The sequence below is a fragment of the Ursus americanus genome, chromosome 26, assembly GCF_024610735.1.
Source record: "Ursus americanus isolate L20-20 chromosome 26, mUrsAme1.1.p, whole genome shotgun sequence".
NCBI lineage: Eukaryota > Metazoa > Chordata > Mammalia > Carnivora > Ursidae > Ursus > Ursus americanus.
Genome location: NC_142152.1, coordinates 28708770 through 28727744, shown reverse-complemented (window position 1 = coordinate 28727744; position 18975 = coordinate 28708770).

The window sequence follows — 18975 nt, the reverse complement described above, 5'->3', positions numbered from 1 at the left end:
AGTGCTTGACCAGCTTCTTTCCACTTGGTCCATGATGACTTTATCTTAAAAATAAATAAAGGAAATAACTATGAAAAAAAATCATTCGTAGTAACATAAAGTTCAGATCTGGGAAGAACAGGAAAAACTATCGGTTTGGCCCAGATTTCTGCCTTCCTCCAGACGAGATCGTGTTATTCATATCTCCAAGGTAAAGCAACGTGGGCCCCAGAAATACAGGTGGCTGGTTCAAATTCACAGAGAAAGGGTGTTAAACAAGGGACTTGAACTTGGGTCCGCTTTTCTTACTTCCATCTTTCTTTTCTAATTCCACACTGACACTTCTCCATTCATCATGCACCCTTAAAAGACAAAATCCAACAGGCTTCAATTTTATTGATGATAATTGCCTTTGATGATAATTCCTTGGAAAATCTCAAGCTGGTAAGAGCATGCCGATGAAAACACATTCACAATAAAGCCATAAACAAAAATACCACCTCGCTATCATATATGATCCGTGAAAAAGTAATTGTTAAAATTAGCATGTGTCTATGTTCTATACATAGCAACACATATCTTAAGCACATCATTTCACTAACACATATTTCAATAACATATGTGACATAAATGAGCATTATTATGCCAATTTCATAGATGAAGAAATGGGAACTTACAGAGGTCGTGTATCATCATGGCTAAGACCCCAATGCTAGAAAGAAGCAGACGTCCTAAAATTTAAATCCAGGTATGTTTGACTGTAAAAACCCATATCCCCAGTTGGAGTGCTCCATAGATAATCCCCTGTGAAAAGTGAGCTAGGTAAAATATTCTCTAAGTTTTTATCATCTCTAACACTGCATAAGGCTTTGTGTGTGCGTGCAGATAGGTGTGTGTGTGCACATGTATGTGTGCGAATGAGAGAGAAGGATATCTTTTATATGTTACTATATTTCTGCTCAGATTTCCAGTCTGACTGACTTATTTCAGGGGAATTAATTCATATCATAAAGATAATCAAAGAGGAAGTTAAGATAAGGATGTAAAAGAACAAGAATTTATCAACTTATTAAGCATAGATTTATCAAATATAAGAAGCAAACAGTTCCTCCTTGCTGTCCCTGTTCCAACTTGTTCTCCCTTCCCCTTTTCTCCATCTCTCTTGCTCATACTCATTCTGAGAAAGTTCAGTTTAAAAGTGTGGGTCATATTTACATCCAGCCGGAGAGATTTGTCTTATGAATGGAAGTGTGGGTGCGATACTCATTTTTTCAGTCCAAAACAAAACAATGGAAACAAATTTATTGAGTGTTTCTTATGTTATAGAAATCGTGCCAGGGTTTAGCTATACAAAAGATAAATTCAGCAGCATCTGTGGACTAAGGGGCATATTGAGCTTGGAAGATACATGATGAATTTAAAAAATCCCGAACCAAATGATAACACAGTGAAAACCCTCTAAATAAAAGGCTTTCTGGGACAAGTGTCTGTTGAGAGATTACGATCGCAACATAGATCATCATGCTATTTATTAAAATAAATATTCATTCTTTTGAAAGGGTTGCTGGTAGTAATAGGAATAAGATGAGGGTTCATTTCTAGTATGTGCCTCATTCTATCCTGCTGCATCCTGGGTAAATGGAGGAGAATCTGCATCTTTTTCACTTGGCCATCTCTTTCCTACATGTACTAACTAATGATGAGTTTCCTTTTAGAACATGAATGATCTAATTCCCACCCCATCTTATCTTGAAACCCATAATGAAATAGATACATATGTTAGCAGGTGTCCGAACATATCATTATTCACAGTGTGAGAATGTTAACATAGCATTATGGAAATATGAAGAACCTTGCATATGAATGAAATTCTCTTATATGAAGTATTCACAGGCTGAAAAGTTGTCTCGAGCTTCATTGATTCAAGCAACAAATGGGGCATATGATCTGGAGAAATTTGCCCATCAATATCCTTCTTTCTAGACCAACTGTCAGTTGAGTGTGTCTGTACTGTTTTCCAGATGACCACCAAAAGAACTCATTCCTTTGGAGCTATTTTTCATACTGCTGTATCTTTGAATTGATCAAATGCCGAGAGACTTGATGCTTTCAAACCATGTGGGAGCCATGCATCGGCAGGGAGAGGTAGAAACCTTGTTTTAGCAGCTGATCACCAGCCCTTGTTATAGCCCGCACGGTCCGTGCTCTGAGAAAAAGTCAAGAGCTAACACCAGTCCAAACACTTTATTTCTGTGTTTTACCTATTAGCTTTTCATAAGCCTGTATTACAACCAAATTTTAACACTGAGTACACAATATTAAATATTAACTTAAAAGAACTTGAGAGAAATCATATTACACCTTCTAGTCATTTAATTTAAAATGCTAAGAGCAAATCTTTTTCCTGTATACTGTGTTCGCCTTTTTGGAAACAGGAACATGCAAACTGATTTTCATTTTTATTAAGTGACGACCTATAATTGGGCGAGTCTCAGAGAGTCAGAAAGTAAAACTCACATACCATGGGAAATGGACAAGTTCTTGTTACTCAATATTTCATTTTCCCGAGGCTTGCTAATTATTGCACCCAACAACCAATTGAATCTTTTTAAATATAATCTCCCCTTGCAATATTTCATGAATTTAAAAAAAACAGTTCTCAATAATTTTCTAAGAAAGAAGCGGCAGCATTGAAAATCAGTTAAAGTCAGAGCCACAGTTTTCAAAAATGGGGGGGGGGTACCATAAGCGAGCACTGTTATTCCATTTTATTATTTATTTGTTTTTATTTCTTTTCCTTTACCTCAGCACTTTGGTTTGATGATCTGCTTTATTGTTGTTTGTTTTTCCAGCAATCCTTGGGGGATGCAATTGTATAGATTTTATTTCATACTTTTTTTTTTTTTTTTTTTTTTTTTGAGAAGACTGTTGGAGAAGTGACAATAGTTTCTGTTTCAGTTCAGAGGAAGGACGTGATGAAGAGGCTGTGCTTTAAAATCCATGCCCAGCAGATGGAAGGGAGACGTTAATTCGCTGTCTCTGAGTAACCTGGTCACACAGAGTATAACCATTTGAGTCATTTCAGTCAAAATCCTTAAACCTTTGGCACACAGACAGTTATTATGACCCGGCGAACTCACAGTGTCTTTACGGTCCTTTGAAATAATCATGTCGTCCCTAGTGACCCTCGGAAGTTTAAATGACCTTGGCTGCCTTCATCTTTGGAATAACTTGGTAGTGAAGATCACTGGACACCCCCCCCCAACTCCCCTAATTTTACAACCTTGAAAAGAAAGCAGAATCGATGTCAGTCTAAAATGGCGGCAAAGCAATCTATTTGACTGTAAATAACCGAAATGATTGATTCATGTTATTTAACGTCAGCCAATGTTTACTGATCATCTTTATCAGAACATGAAGTTTCTACCGATTAAGTAAATATTGATAAATGAATATTACAATGATAAATTTATCTAAGGCTAGAGTAATCGCAAGAAGCTCCACGTTGAGTTACGGTCTTAGATCATAGTTTGATTTTAAATACAGTCTCCAAACCAAGCTCTGTTATAACCCTTACACTAAATGATATTTTTTTTTAAAAGAGAGGATATTCAAATTCATAGGTGTGAATTAAAATCACATTGGTCATATTTTAGTCATTATGAAATTTTAGGTTACAAAGGGATATTTGCAACTCTCCACTTCTCACTTGTCCCATTAGAGTGGCTTTAGTTCAAGTTTTCATTGCCTTTGCAAAACTCATCCTAACTTCTGTCTTTCAAATTTTTTCCCTATAAATCCCCTTTTCTTTACAACACATTGCAACAGAGCGAGCTACCTAAGCTCAGTTTAATTTTATCCCCCTGCTTTAAATTCTCTGTTGCGTGGAACAAAGTCCAAGCCCCTCAGCCTGGCCCACAAGACCACTAATAACCTGCTCTCTTCTCTACCTCGAGTTCTACCATTGGCCAACTCACATAGCTGAGCAGTTTCCGACACACGTAAACATACGCATGTACACATATGTACACACAGGGCATGTTTATGTGCACACGCACACACCTGAACACACACACAATGGATGCAGCCGCTCTGAACACTGTTACATCAACCTAATGGCCCGGCCTATTTCAACAGCAAGGATCTGAGCCAGCACAGGAGCGGTGGCCCACGGGTGGGGAGCAGCTTTTCTGGTTTATCTTCCATGAATTTTTTGGTAACCAAAACTGACCTCTTGGCTGATAGAGCTTCCTAGAGGGTTATTTTGGTTTGTTTTTGTTTTTATTTTAATGCATCATGGAGAATGGAATAGAGGGATCCAAGGAATGGGAAAGGCCAGTAGAGAATTAACTTCATACTTGATAATTATTTCATACTTAATTAATAATTAATTCATACTTCAATTTGGTGAAGCTGTAAAAAGAGATGACTTTTTTCTTTGTTTTTGAAGGTCTTTCTCAGCTAAATACAACATGTTAACATGTGATGATTTTCCAGAATCTTCCAGAGAGAGTGAGAAGACCCCTCTTCTCCCATTTATCTCTTCAGTCTCTTTTTGTGACTTTATAATTAGACATAATCTAATTGAGTAGAGGTTGATTTGAAAAGTATTAATTTATTTATGTACATAGATAATTATTTAAGGATTGTGTAGGGATCAGAATGCTCAGTTAATTTATATAAAAATACGTGGGGTGATTATAACTGCTTTGTAGAATATAGTCTAAAAAGTCAAATGTTACTGATCTGTTGATATGTTGTAATGCTAGCTACGAAGAAAAGACAATTGAAATAAAGCAGGCACCATATCTTAGGTCTTAGGCTTAAATTATTAAGTGTGAAAAAAATCAATTCTTTTATTTTTTCTTTTAAAAATCAACTTATTTCCTTTTGTGCTGAGGAAGCTAACATAAAACAAGATGTAGTATTTAAAGCAATAGAAATTTCAAGGTATTCATCCTAAGATTTTGCCTGATTTAAGAAACAAGCAAAATCTTAGGGATGAACACCTCGAAATTTCTATTTCAGGATCTCTAATTAAGCATTCAGATTTGGCAATGAATTTTCTTGGGCCTTCATTTAAAAAATTATTTTAGAGACAGTCTCTGGAATTCATCTCTGCATATACTCATCTGAGGACAGTGACAGCATTTCTTTTCATTATTTCTATATGTATTTATCTTATACCCTAGTTGTTTTCTATTCTTGCTTAAGACTTCTCATTTCATATCTTGTATGGTCCCAGTCATGCAGCAGTGAAATCAGGGCTGTTCTTGAAACACAAAGAGTAATTTGCAAGCTAGCTATTTTTCAATGAAATTTAGAGATGGGAAGAATCCACATCAGGACATACTTGCAAGACAATTTTGAAATTAATAAGTCCTATGAATTTATAATTTTAATACAGGTGACAAAGCTATATACAAGAAATAAATTTTTAAAAGGATGACACCTCTATTCTAACTTGTGGGACAGTGGTGCAAGTACTAATTCATACCCTTGAAAAGGTTCGGAAAACTCCCCTCTGCAAGAGATGTTGGCCTTACCTGTAGCAGGAGAGGCACCAACTCACATCAGGCCTGAAAATGTCCATTTTGAGGGCAAGATGGTTCCAAAGCCTGGTTCCAGGATAAGAACTTTATCCAGATTAAGAAAAAGGGCCTCAAGTTCTTGTTATTCCACAGGGCCATATTAGAGTAGTTTGACTTTGTGCTTAAACCAAAACTCTTCAAAATGATTGTGGTTGTAGGTTTTCATAGCAATAAGAATCCCAAAAAAAGGCAAGAAAGGCCTTCACTAAAAGTCTTATGATGTCTTCTGCCCTTTTGAAATCACATTTTTTTTCCCTCTGAAAGAGAAAGGGAATTGATCTTATATTATGTGTGTGTGTGTGTGTACATGTTATATATAACATACATGCTAATTTTATGGACAAGATAGTATTTATGATCAATGTAGACAGTGACATGGATGGGATAAAAGCTGGAAGGTGAGTAGGTTGGTCTAGGAGAGGGAATGAGAATTACAACCACCAAAGAACCATTTCCTATCCATTCCCATCTCCCAACTCCTGATGCCGAGCATTTCGAGAGTCAGGAACACCAGATTTGTTTTTTCTTGCGGAAATTCCCATCTGGATTCCAGAAGAGAACTTAGGAATAAAAAAATGCTCATATGCAAGATGCAAATAGCAATGTTTCTATACCACCCAGACACTTTTGTTGGTGGTATACAGACATTGCTACTTAAAACCTCTTTTCAGACAGTCTAGTGAAATAACATCTCCAAACAAACTTTCATCAGTTATACTAAATACCAATCGATAGCATTAGCAGTTGCTTGTGTAGTATACACTTAGACTTCCAATATAAAATGGATGTGTAAACATTTTTACTTTGGAGAAATTTAGCTGCCTTAATCAAGAGATTGTAAGAGTGGTATTTCTGATATATATATATATATTTTTTGCTTCTCATGAGTATTATTTTTTTATTTTGGAAAGCCAAATTTGCAGTCCTTTATTACTACAAACAACCTTACAACTAGCTAAGAAAAGACTTAAATTTAGTGGGAAATATTAACACCCATTTAACTCTAGAAAATGATTTCTGTACTTATCTGGTTGGAAGACATGGGAAAATGGAAGATACATTGGGGATTATGTGGGCTCTTCAATTCAATGAATATTTGTTTAACAAACTTTTTCCTTTTTTTAATATATTTTTAAATTATTTATTTCACCCATCAAAATATAGTTTAGATAAAAAATTAGGAGTTTAAAAACTACTTACTCTTTAAAAAATGTAAAAATTTTTAAAAATTAAAAAAATAATCTGCTCTAGAAGGAAATTTTGTATTTTTAAGTATCATTGATAATTTGTAGTTTTTGGTTAAAATATTTATTCAGATTCCCAATGTGAATTTTTAAGAGAGAAACTAGAAAAAGAAACAGAAACAGAATGCTATGGCATGAGAGACTATGGACTCTGGGAAACTGAGGGCTTCAGAGGGGAGGGGGGTGGGGGAATGGGATAGGCTGGTGATGGGTAGTAAGGAGGGCACGTAGTGCATGGTGCACTGGGTGTTATACGAAAATAATGAATCATCGAACTTTCCATCAAAAACCAGGGATGTACTGTATGGTGACTAACATGATATAATAAAAAAATTATTATAATAAAAAATAGAATAGAAAAGCCATGATTCTTCAAATATTTTAAATACTTCTAAAATCTCAAGTGGATTTTGTTTTTAGGAAAAGTAGAAATAAATTGCTGTGCCAAAATTATTTACAGTTTAAGTCTTCCCATCTATCACTAAATTCTACACCTGACAAAAACTTTATTTCTGATAAAAATATAAATTACAGTTATTTTTCACATATGAAAAATAGTATCAAGACAAATTCATATATCTTTAAAATATTTAACACTCCAACAAATTAATATGAATAATAAGTACTGATGGAGTTAACGTACAAATAGGGAAAAATAGAAGAAAATTATTCAAAAAGGAGAAAAACTGTTATAAAAATATTGCTGAATGAAAAAAAGTGTAGTAACAAAAAAATACCATATTTCATTATCAAACATTCAGCAAATTTTTAAAAAGTTGATAACCCGTAATGGCAAAGAAAGGTACTATTGCATATTTCTTGTAGTGATGTAAATTATATGGACCTATCTGGAAAGTAATTCGAAGTAGTCACTAAAAGCTTAAAAAGAGATTCATACCCTTTAAATCAGTAATTGTATTTCTAGGAATCTATATTGAAGAAATGGCTAGAAATGTGAATAAAGATTTATGTAAGAATATATTCTTAATAGAATTACAGTTGTAAAATTTTAGAAACAATAAATATTCAATAGTGGATAATGACTAGTAAATTATTGTGTATCCATATGATGTATGGTTGGTAGTAAAAAGAATTTAAAAATTAAGCTTGACACTTCTATCTTCACAGTTGAAGGCAGTCTCTGAAAGCAAACTGTCACATGTGTAATCTTTCTTAAGTCATTGATAGATGATAGATCGATAGATCAATAGATAGATGATAGATGCTTAGAAAGAGAGAGAAACACACAAGACAGACAGATCCCAGAATGCAATACTTTTCCTGAGGAAGAATATAAAATAATAGTTACAGTTTGATAAAAGAATATTATTCCTGGAGAGAATTCCTAAAGAGAAGGAACCATTTGCACAAGAGGCCAAAGGGGGTTTCTTAAAAGAAAGGAATAGAAATCCCAACTTTCCTTCCAGGATTCCAAGATAATGTATTTGTTATCTATTGCTGCATTAAAAAAAAAAAATCCAAACTTTAGTGGCAAAACCCCACCACCATTTTAGCTGCTCACAATTCTCTGGTAGCAGTTTGAGCTGGGCTGATCTGGATGGGTCTTCTACTGGTCTCACTTGGGATCGCTCATGTGGCTGTACGCCTGGCCACTACTGGATGGTTAGTATAACCTTGTAAACAAATTTGGAGTTGGGGCTGTCATCAGCTGTACCTTTCTTTCCATATGGTCTCTCATCACCAAGAATGCAAGCTCAAACTTCTTCACGTAACAGATTCAAATAGCATATGTCTCAAACTGAAAGATACAAAGCCTCGTGAGGCTTTGCTCAGAAGGCACGAAACATTGCCTCCTATTTATTTGCCCGAAGCAAGTCATAGGGCCAGCTCACATTTTAAGGGAGGAGAAATAGAGTCCATCATGATGGAAGGGTCACAAAATCATATTTGGAAAGGCCATGCATGCAGGGATGAAAGGAATTATTGCACCTATCTTGACAACCTGCCATAAAAATAGTAATACCTGTGTTGCTTGACTGGAATGGTATCAGTGAAGTAACATTGGCTGAAGAAGACCTCAGAGAAAAATTCCTTTGTTTGGGAGAAGACCGGAATGGTAATCAAGCCGAATCACCGTTCCTTCTTTTATTTTTTAATTTTTTTTTTTTAAGATTTTATTTATTTATTCGACAGAGAGAGACAGCCAGCGAGAGAGGCAACACAAGCAGGGGGAGTGGGAGAGGAAGAAGCAGGCTCATAGCAGAAGAGCCTGATGTGGGACTCGATCCCGTAACACCGGGATCACGCCCTGAGCCGAAGGCAGACGATTAACTGCTGTGCCACCCAGGCGCCCCAAACCGTTCGTTCTTTTAGGAGAGGTAGTTTGGCATTGGGTATGGCTAAGACTTGAAGGCCCTTTGGATTCAGCACTGTCTAGACCTGGGGGAAAATAATTAAGCATGTTTAATGTGCAGTACTACGCCTATCATCATGGAAGACTGAGCGTTTGGTAGTACTGACCGCCATGTAGGAATCTGGCCAAACAAGATTACTATGGTCATGCTAGTGGATCAATACCTACTGTGCAGGATACTCAGCAATGGTGTCATCTGGCAGAAATACAACAACAACAATAGTAATGATGATAATAAGACAATCAACTAATCAGACTTTCTAGTTCTTTCTCTCTTCACCTGGCTGGATTGAGTAACAACTCCTTCCCTACCAGTAACCCTGGTTCTTAGAAATTCAAGCAAGCTAATGATCTTTTGTGAATGATTCTGGATCTCTCACTAGTAGAGAATGAGTAAGAAAGAAAATAAACTGCTAATATTAATTAAATGTTCACCCAAATCAGGCACTCTTCAAAATTCCTTAGAAATATTATCTTATTTATTCTTTCAAAAACTCCACTGAGGTAGATATGATCATAGCACCTCTTCCTTATTCATATGTGCATATAGTATACGCATATTAAATTTTAAGTGTTCCTTCCTGCCACATTTCCCATTCTGCTATTTTACTGTATGTGCGTGAAAACAGGACTAAGTCTCAGTTCAAGAGACTCATCCTTGTCTCATAAACTGCACATTGGGAGTATCTTCTCACTGCTGCATACCTGACCGGCCGAGGTCCCCATATTACCTGAATACAAAGCATCATAGTTATTGCAAAGATGTGCTCATTCCTTCATCACTCAGGCTTGTGCCCTTGTCAGCTGACACAGTACTGGACAGAGCACAGAGGCAGAGGAAACATGGGGGGCTCTGACTGACTGGGACTGTCTGAATACCCATGTCTTTGTGACACCGTTCGTTGCCCCATGCGTCCTGTGATGCGAGCACCTGCCTCCTGATTCGATCCTATAGTTCAAAGAGTTACTATGTTTTTGTTTTTGTTTTTTTTTCAAGATGGCTCCATAAATCTAAGCCAACGGGTGCATTTGGGGGCCAGATTTTGCTCTGTAATATGGAAGAAAGTTGGCTATACTGGCACTCAAGATAGAGAGGCTATTGCAAACTTGTTTGAAGGAAGACATACTGAAATCACAGGGCAAATGCAAAAGCTTATAATTTTATTATTGATGTAAGGGATTTTAAAAGTGATTCTAACATTATACCCCTTTTTGGGCTGGAACCCTCCTATGATATATGATGCCCCCATTCTACTCTTATTATCAGTGAGAAAGCTGAGGCAGTGAGGAGTTAGCTCATTTTGCTGAGGTCACATAACTCATGCGGGAGGTGGGAGAATTTGAACACATGCAGAGTCTGAGTCCAGACCCTACACTCTCTGAAATATGTTATTTTTGGAGATGAGTTTGAGAAGGAATGATGATAGATCAAATATTGGCCAGAACACAAAGGAGAGTGAATTGTCAAGACGAATACACCATGGTAACTTCTCCAAGGAAGGGGACCAGGTTGGGAGGAGAAGGACACATTGAGTTTGAGATGCCTTTAAGACATTGTTGTGGGCATCAGGAACCCAGAATTTGACACCAAAGAAGTTTTCTTACAAAACCACAAATGTTACATATTTGAATGCCAAAGAAAAGTTTGGAATTTAGCAAGGTATCTGGGTTAATCAGAGTTGAACATGTACTTTTTGAGTGTTTAACTCACTTAGGCTTCAAGTTGAACATCTGTGGAGTTAAACAAGCTTACTTGTATCATTTGATGCTTTCCTCAAAGTAGATTCAGTTAAGGAAGAGGCTGAAACTGCTATTTAAATCCCTTTAGTGTGAGGTCTGTGCTGTAATCTGAGTGCTTTTACTTTAGTGGAATTTCCCTGTATCCAGTGTGTCCTATTCCCAACATGCACAGCCTTGCCTCCTAACGGTCACAACCTCTTTCAAGCTATCCAGTGTCCTGTGTTGAATTTGCAAGGGACAGAGAATCCCTTTAAAGATTAGGGACTTTGTGGGTGCTACTGCCAGACAAGAAGCTATCTAAAAAAGAACTGAAAGCAAAGAATCCTGCTGACTTTGTAGACAATGTTAGAGAGCAAGGAATTGGCTACCGCCATGTAAACTACAAATTATAATTTTCTATCTTAACCCTTGTACATATCCCAGAGTTGAAAAATACTTTGTTCATTATGAGTGCCTTGTGTGGGAATATCCCTACAACATTTATACTGAAATATTTGAAATACTGAGGTCTAACTTTGGGCTTATGCGGGAAAAAGTAATAGGGAAACAGCTTTGGTGTTTTAAGATTATTTGGGAGGACCAAGAAAGGATTGCATTAATCAGTTTGTCTTCCTCAACATTTTAGCTCATTTCATCGGTACATTTCCAAGCCTGACTTGAAGTAAAAGAACCGGGTGAAGTGTTTGAAAGACCTCATTAAAAACAAAACAAAATAAAACAGAAATAAAAAAGTGAAAACAAATCCCCTCGCAAAACTGTAGTACATATATAATATATGTTACAATATATATTATATATTCAATATATTACATGATTATTTATAATACATGTAATATATAAATATGCATATGTTACATAAATGTGTAATATATAATATATGCATATATTATACCCACTCTTTAATCTTTTCACTAACTTCCCTGTACAGGTGCTGATTCCTAATACATTCCTTATACTCCAAATTCCATCTCAACATCTGCTCCAAAGAAGTCTACCAGTGACAGTATCAAATACCAAGGCCCAATATATGATTCCAATCAAATAAAGCTTTGAAGCTAAATGCTAAAAAAAAAAAAAAGCTGCTGTGGTTAAATCAGGGTGTGCAGCTTCTGCCCTCCCCAATAAACTATGACAACCAGATACCAAGTTTGGAAACCCTTTCTCCATTCCAATCTCCTCCTGACAAGTAGAAGCAGAGGTCTAGAGGGCATTAGTCACCCACGCTTATGCCGAGCATATGGATAGGGGCTGAGCTCATGCTCTTTATTCCATTTTGGTACTTCAGGGTGGCTGGAGGGTCAATCCACATGTAATCTCTCAAATTCACTTAAATTTTAAATCAAAATGCTATACAATGAATGTTATAAATAACATTCAAAATTTGCAATAAATATTTTGATTCGTTCCCTAAATCCACTTCTCCATGTCACGTCTACTTCAATTCCAACATTAGCCTTCTCAATGGATTTGTGAAGAGAAGTTTTATAAATTAGATGAAAGCATGCTAGCTCTGTCAAAGAACAAGGCTTAGTCTGGTTAAGTAATCTCTCTTGCGACTTAATAAAACCCATTATGATGGGACTTTTGGTCTCAACGAAAATGAAATTCTCTCAGCATTCGTGACTGACCAGCAGGTCTTTCAGATGAGCACATATCCTTGATTAAAGGATTTAGGCCATGCTATGAGCTAAGTCCAGGGTCGCTGAGGTTTGCAGCTCAAATGCTCTGGCTCAGGGAGATTTAGGATTTAAAATATTCCCATCCAAAGCAAATTACGTATGGCCTGCTAAAACTGCCTAATGCAGCAGTTTTTAACTGAGGGTGATTTTGCTCCCAGCAGACATTTGGCAATTTCTGGAGATATTTTGGTGGTCACAACTGGTGGGTGCTAATGGAATCTGGTGGGTAGAGGCCAGGGATGTCACTAAACATCCTACCATGCCAAGAACAGACCCCACAACAGTCATCTGGCAGAAAATGTCAATAGCATAGCTGTTAGAAACACTGTTTTAATACCATTGCCCTGTGGACGTAACAGAGCTGGCAAATGACACTAGACTGAGGCTTGGGCCAGGAACCCCTAAAGTGAGGTTTGCTGGCATGAGTGAGTTCCCCTGACAGAGGTTCTAAAGAGCATTTTGACTTGATAACTGGGCTTGATTGCTTAGATCTTAATGTCCCCAGCCTCACCTTGGCTAATTAGCTAGAACTCCTGCTCATATAAATGGGTGTTCCATGAACACAATGGGAGAGAGAGGTTGACACCATGATGAAATGAGGCTTGTCAAATTTGTTGTAATTAAAAACAGCTCAGATGTCTGTCTCCTCTTGAAACCTAAATGTTATTAAAAGGAGTATCTATCTGATAAATAAAAACGGTAGCAAATTAAGTACTTTATGCTTTTCAGAAAGACTAAAATTAAGCATTAACTTTTAAAAATTGCCTCTTAGTTTCTTTCAGACCTAGTATGTTTCATTAGACCCTTTACATATTGTTCCCCACTTTATTAGCTGGAAAGAACATTCCACTTTGGCAACACGAGAAGCAACACTTTGACTCCACTTCTATAGTCTTCTTCATATTAGAGATTCAACAAAATCCAAAGTTACTGTTAGAAAATCATTCATACCCATTCATACCTTCTAAGTTATATATCCTCAAAGAGTCTTCTGGAAAATGGACTTGTGTCTTCTAGATACAAGGTATGAACAACTGCTGTGGTGTTGAAGGTGAGAAGGAAGGTATGAAACAGAAAAGACCATCGTCTAACTCAAAGCGGTAAAAAAATAAAAAAGCTGCTGAAAGCAGTGATATTTGAAGTGGATTTAGAAAGCTAAATTAATAAGATAGAACAAGAAAGGGAGGTGGTGTCAATAAGGAGGAATGGCTACAACTGCATCTAAGGAAATGCTTTAAGATCGACGTTTCAGCAAAACATCACAGCTTTGTTTTTATTTGGGCTAGTGTTCCAAATTGGATTCAAGAAGAGAAACCATAGAGCCTTATTATTGCTCTTGGCTCCTATTAAAAAAAGTCATGTGCCTCCCCCCTTTTGATTCTCCCAGGCAAAAGTTCTGTTAATACTGAAGTTTACCTTTTGCTTTTCTACTTTTATATATATATAAAAATATATATATTTTATATATATTTACATATATATAAAAATATATATATTAGGGTGAAATTAGTTTGAACAATATTCAGGAGGCTACAAATGAATAGATATAATAATAGATAGATAGATATAGATATAATAGATATAATATAGATATAATAATAGATATAAATAATATATATATATATATATTAGGGTGAGATTAGTTTGAACAGTATTCAGGAGGCTACAAATGAATAGAAACTGAGATTCACTTCTGAATTAAAGCTAAACATTCTTATCTGTTCAAAAAATTTTCAAATATATTCAAATATATTAATCTTTTGAAATGAACTCAGAGAAAAATACTCCATTCACTGAGCGAAAGACCCAGAACCACAGCTTATTCTCACAGAGGACCCTCTTCTTAATATTAAGGAGCCACCTAGGAACTGTTTATTTGCTTGCCTCACAGCCACCCAGCTGTTACTTCCATTTGTGGTCTTAGTGCTAATTGCATAATGTCCCTAATTTATACCCACTGGTAGATCTGATCACCACATTACCTAGAGGGTAAGCTTTAATTAGAGAAATTTCTGAACAAATTGTCTAAAGAGCTTGTTTAGCATGATTAAATACAAGAGGGTTTTTTCCCCCTCTTTTATTTTTTAAGAATGAACACTTACTTTATACTAAAACTTTGCAGATAAAAAGCAACATTGGTTCTAATTAAGGCCTATCAATTGAGCAGCGACATTACCCAAGAAAACCGATTGAATTCTGTTGTGTGCAGCTGAAATATATATGACTCAATGCTACATTTATTCAACAGCTTTTGGCATTTCTACTTCACCGCTGTCAGAACTAACAAGGTGAAGCGGCAAACTGATTGAAAAAGGATAAACTGTGAAAAGATGATACACTGATGTGCGATGCTAATTCAGCTGTGGCTTATGAAAAGAGATTAGAATCGCATGCATTCTCACCTGCGTATCTCCCGGCGCTCGAACAAGCCAACATTAAATTAAACCTTCCATATTGCTAATAGGTAGCAAGATACCATATGAATTAATATGCAATCATTTCGCAACCAGATGAAGTGCAAATGAGATAAATATCATAATAGGATCAACAAACTTTGAGAATCCAAAAAACAATTAAGGTCAACTTCACTGTTTAGGTGGAATACTTTGGCTAAATGTCAATGTCATAACGAAATGCAATAAAATGTATTTGGCTAGAGGAGTTGAAAAAGCTCAGTCACTTCTTTATCAGCCTATGTGAAAAGTGTATTATTCTTAATCATCAGCTGTTTTTTTTTTGATGTCTCCTCTGCTGGATCTCTGTTAGAAAATGCATTAAGTTTAGAAAGTGTATTCACTGTTTGAATACACAAGCAGGACATAGTAAAGTGTGATTGATTATCTGATTCTTTGGAGTAAACCTTTGAAAAGAACTTTTTTTTTTTTTTTTTTGGCATCCTTATCACCAACTTTCTTAGTGAATATTACCACTGGCTGTACATTAAAATCACTTCTTAAAAATGCCAGTGCCTCACCCTAGACCAACTAAATCTGATTGTCTGGAGGTTTGTTGTAGACAGAAGAATTTTTGAATGTTCTTCACACTTCCGATGTACAAGGGTTGTAAAACCATCAAACTATGTAATCATTGATTACATTGAAATTTAGGGGCACCTGGGTGGCTCAGTTGGTTAAGTGTCTGCCTTCGGCTCAGGTCATGATCCCAGGGTCCTGGGATCCAGCCTGGCATCAGGCTCCCTGCTCAGTGGGGAGTCTGTTTCTCCCTCTGCCCCCGCTCCTGCTCTTTTTCGCTCGCTCATGTGCGTTCTCTCTCTAAGAAATAAAATCTTAAAAAAAAAAAAATGAATTGCAATTTCAAGAGTAATCTTTATTTTTTAAAAATATTTACTTATTTCTTTTAGAGAGGGAAGGGCAGAGGGAGAGAAAGAATCTTCAAGCAGACTTCCTGGCCAGTATAGAGCCACTCGGAGCTCAATCTCATGATCCATGAAATCACGACCCAAGCCAAAACCAAGAGTCGGCTGCTCAACTGACTGAGCCACCCAGGTGTCCCTAAATAGTAATCTTTAATTGGAATGCTGGATTGAAAGCTAAAGGACCAAGGTGATCATCCCATCTTGGCCACTATTTTATGAGGTGATCTCAAGCAAATCACTTAACTTCTTCTGGATCCAATGATGAGGTAACTCTATGTTTTTATTTAAGCTAAGGAATTAAGTTACTTTTATTTTTATCATGTCTTTTACCTCTAGTGGACAGTGCTCAAAAGAGTAGAATATACAATTTTCATGTACTCTTGTATCTCTTGTCGTTAAGACACAATCTGTTCTGAAGTAAGTGGCAAGGAAAGAGAATCCCATCTCCTAGGAGCTACCAGGTCAATTACTGTGCCTGATAAGAAGCTCAGTACTACTTCATGAAGCCTCTGCCTTTACCAATAAATGGCCTCCTGCCCTGTTCATCATGGAAACATCATGGGTATCAGTGATGTTGCAGTTCTGTGCACCTGGGGCTGTAGAAGGACAATTAAATTTAGAATAAACTAGACATGTATGAAAATTAAATGCATAAATCAATTCTTATTCATAACCTGAGCACTCATTGACTCACTCACAGACTCACTGGTGGTTTGATGAACTCAGTGACTCATTCATTCATTCATGCAGTGCTTAACTCACTCATTCATTAAACAGATTTGTACTTGCCAGGTAGCAGTGTAGACAGTAGGCCTACAGCATCAGAGGTCCCCAGAGGAACTGAACCCCAGCTGCCCACAATAGTAACCACTTATTGATATCATATTCCTTTAACTGGTTTCATTTTTTTTACTTCTCAGCTTTCCCCGTATGAATGGACATCAATTCTAGGCTCTCTGGAGGAAAAAAGAAGCTATCCTTCCTCTGGGGTTGCTCCTTAAATGGGATATTCATGCTAAGCAGCAAGCAGGCATTATGTCACCAGGAGAAATGGAGTCAATAAAGAGGAAAGCCACACAATAGAAGAAGTAAAGCTGACTCTATATGACGTTGACTGAGCCCCAGGATCTGACTGTACCTGTAGCTACAACTTATACTATTCCTTTTTTGGCTTAAGTAAGTTGATTTATCATTTGCAAATAAAAGAGATGTGACTAATACTACTTTAATATCTTCTCCCTCAAAAAGTTCCATCTTTACCATTCCTTGCTTTTCACTAAAATTTATTCACTTATTCATTAATTGATTCATTCTAACAAGACGTAAGTTTAATATAAGATAATGACTTCCTTTAGCTCTCGTCTGAATAACATAGCGGATCTTTTTTTTTTAATGTTTTTTTAATATATTATGTTAGTCACCATACAGTACATCCCCGGTTTCCAATGTAAAGTTCGATGATTCATTAGTTGCGTATAACACCCAGTGCACCATGCAATACGTGCCCTCCTTACTACCCATCACCCATCTTAAGATGTTCTATTTGTCAGCTCAGGCTGCCATAACAAAATATTATAGACCAAGTGGCTTAATACAAAATCATTTCCCAGTTCTGGAGGCTAATAAGTCCAAGATCAAGGTGTTGGCTCATTCCGTTCATGGTCAGAGCCCTCCTTCTGGCTTGCAGATAGCTGCTTTCTCACTGTGTGCTCACATGGCCTTTCCTCGGTGAGTGTGTGTGAAAAGAGAGCTCTCTTCCTGTTCTTATATGGCCAGCAGTCCCATCATGAGCTCCCTACCCTCATGACCTCATCTGATCCTAATTACCTCCCAAAGATCCTGTCTTCAAATATCATCACACTGGGGCTTCAAAACATGAATTTTGAATGAACATAAGCATTTAGTCCGTAACAGATATTTAGATAATAGCAAACATATGATGAATTTTTTAAGCTCAATTTTAAAATTTCTGTACCTGTGCATTATGTGATTTATGCTTTTTTTTTTTAACATTTCTGCCCCCCCCCCAAAGATAAATGATCAAGAAACTATCTTATTTAAAAGAAATTAGGATATCTGAATTCTTTCTGTATATCTAAAATTAGCTTATCTAGTAAATCAGGGTAAATAAATCTTTGGATTTTTTTGCATCTTTTATACATTAATAATATAGATGCGATTACAAGAGATATGCAATTTTATGTTATTTTTTTATTTTATATCATAAGTTTTTTTTTTTTTTTAATTTCAAGATCTTGTCTTGGTAGTCATTTAAAAAAATTCAAATTTGGCTGTTTGCCTCTGAACTGGTGTGCCAGAGTTTACATCCTTATTTTTTAATTTTTTTACAGTTACAACCCTTTAGTGTTTAGATTTGTTCATGTTCAAGATTATTTGTTTTATTTTACTAATCAAAATATTATGAGCTTGTTCGAAGGATATATTTATTCTAAAATGGTAAACTGATTGACAGTGTAACCAACACTGTATGTTGTTCTTTATATCATTATATCCTTACCAGCTCTGGATGTAATTTGCAAGATTTGCAGATTATTAAACAATACATATTCCTAGTCAATGATGGAAAGAACATAGAAACATATAAAGAACTAAGTAAAAATTGACCACAATTTCACTAACTTTATACCTTCTCTTATTGTTTTTCATAAATTTGCTTTTGAAATTGGTATCATACTGAATATACAATACTGACTTTATTTTTTTAAATAACAGTATACCAAGAGCTCTTTCTATTAAATCAATTACTTTAAAATCCATCATTAAACTACTACAATTATTAAATTTTGTCATTATGACTTATACCAAAATTAAAAAACTTTTATTGGTTAGAGGCTGTTTCTAATTATAGCTCTCACAAATGTTGCAATGAGAATTTTTAATGTATATTTTTAGCAACACATTTTGATTATTTATTAATAATAAATTTTTAGGATTGAATTGTTTCATAGTTGAATACTGATTTCTTTATAAA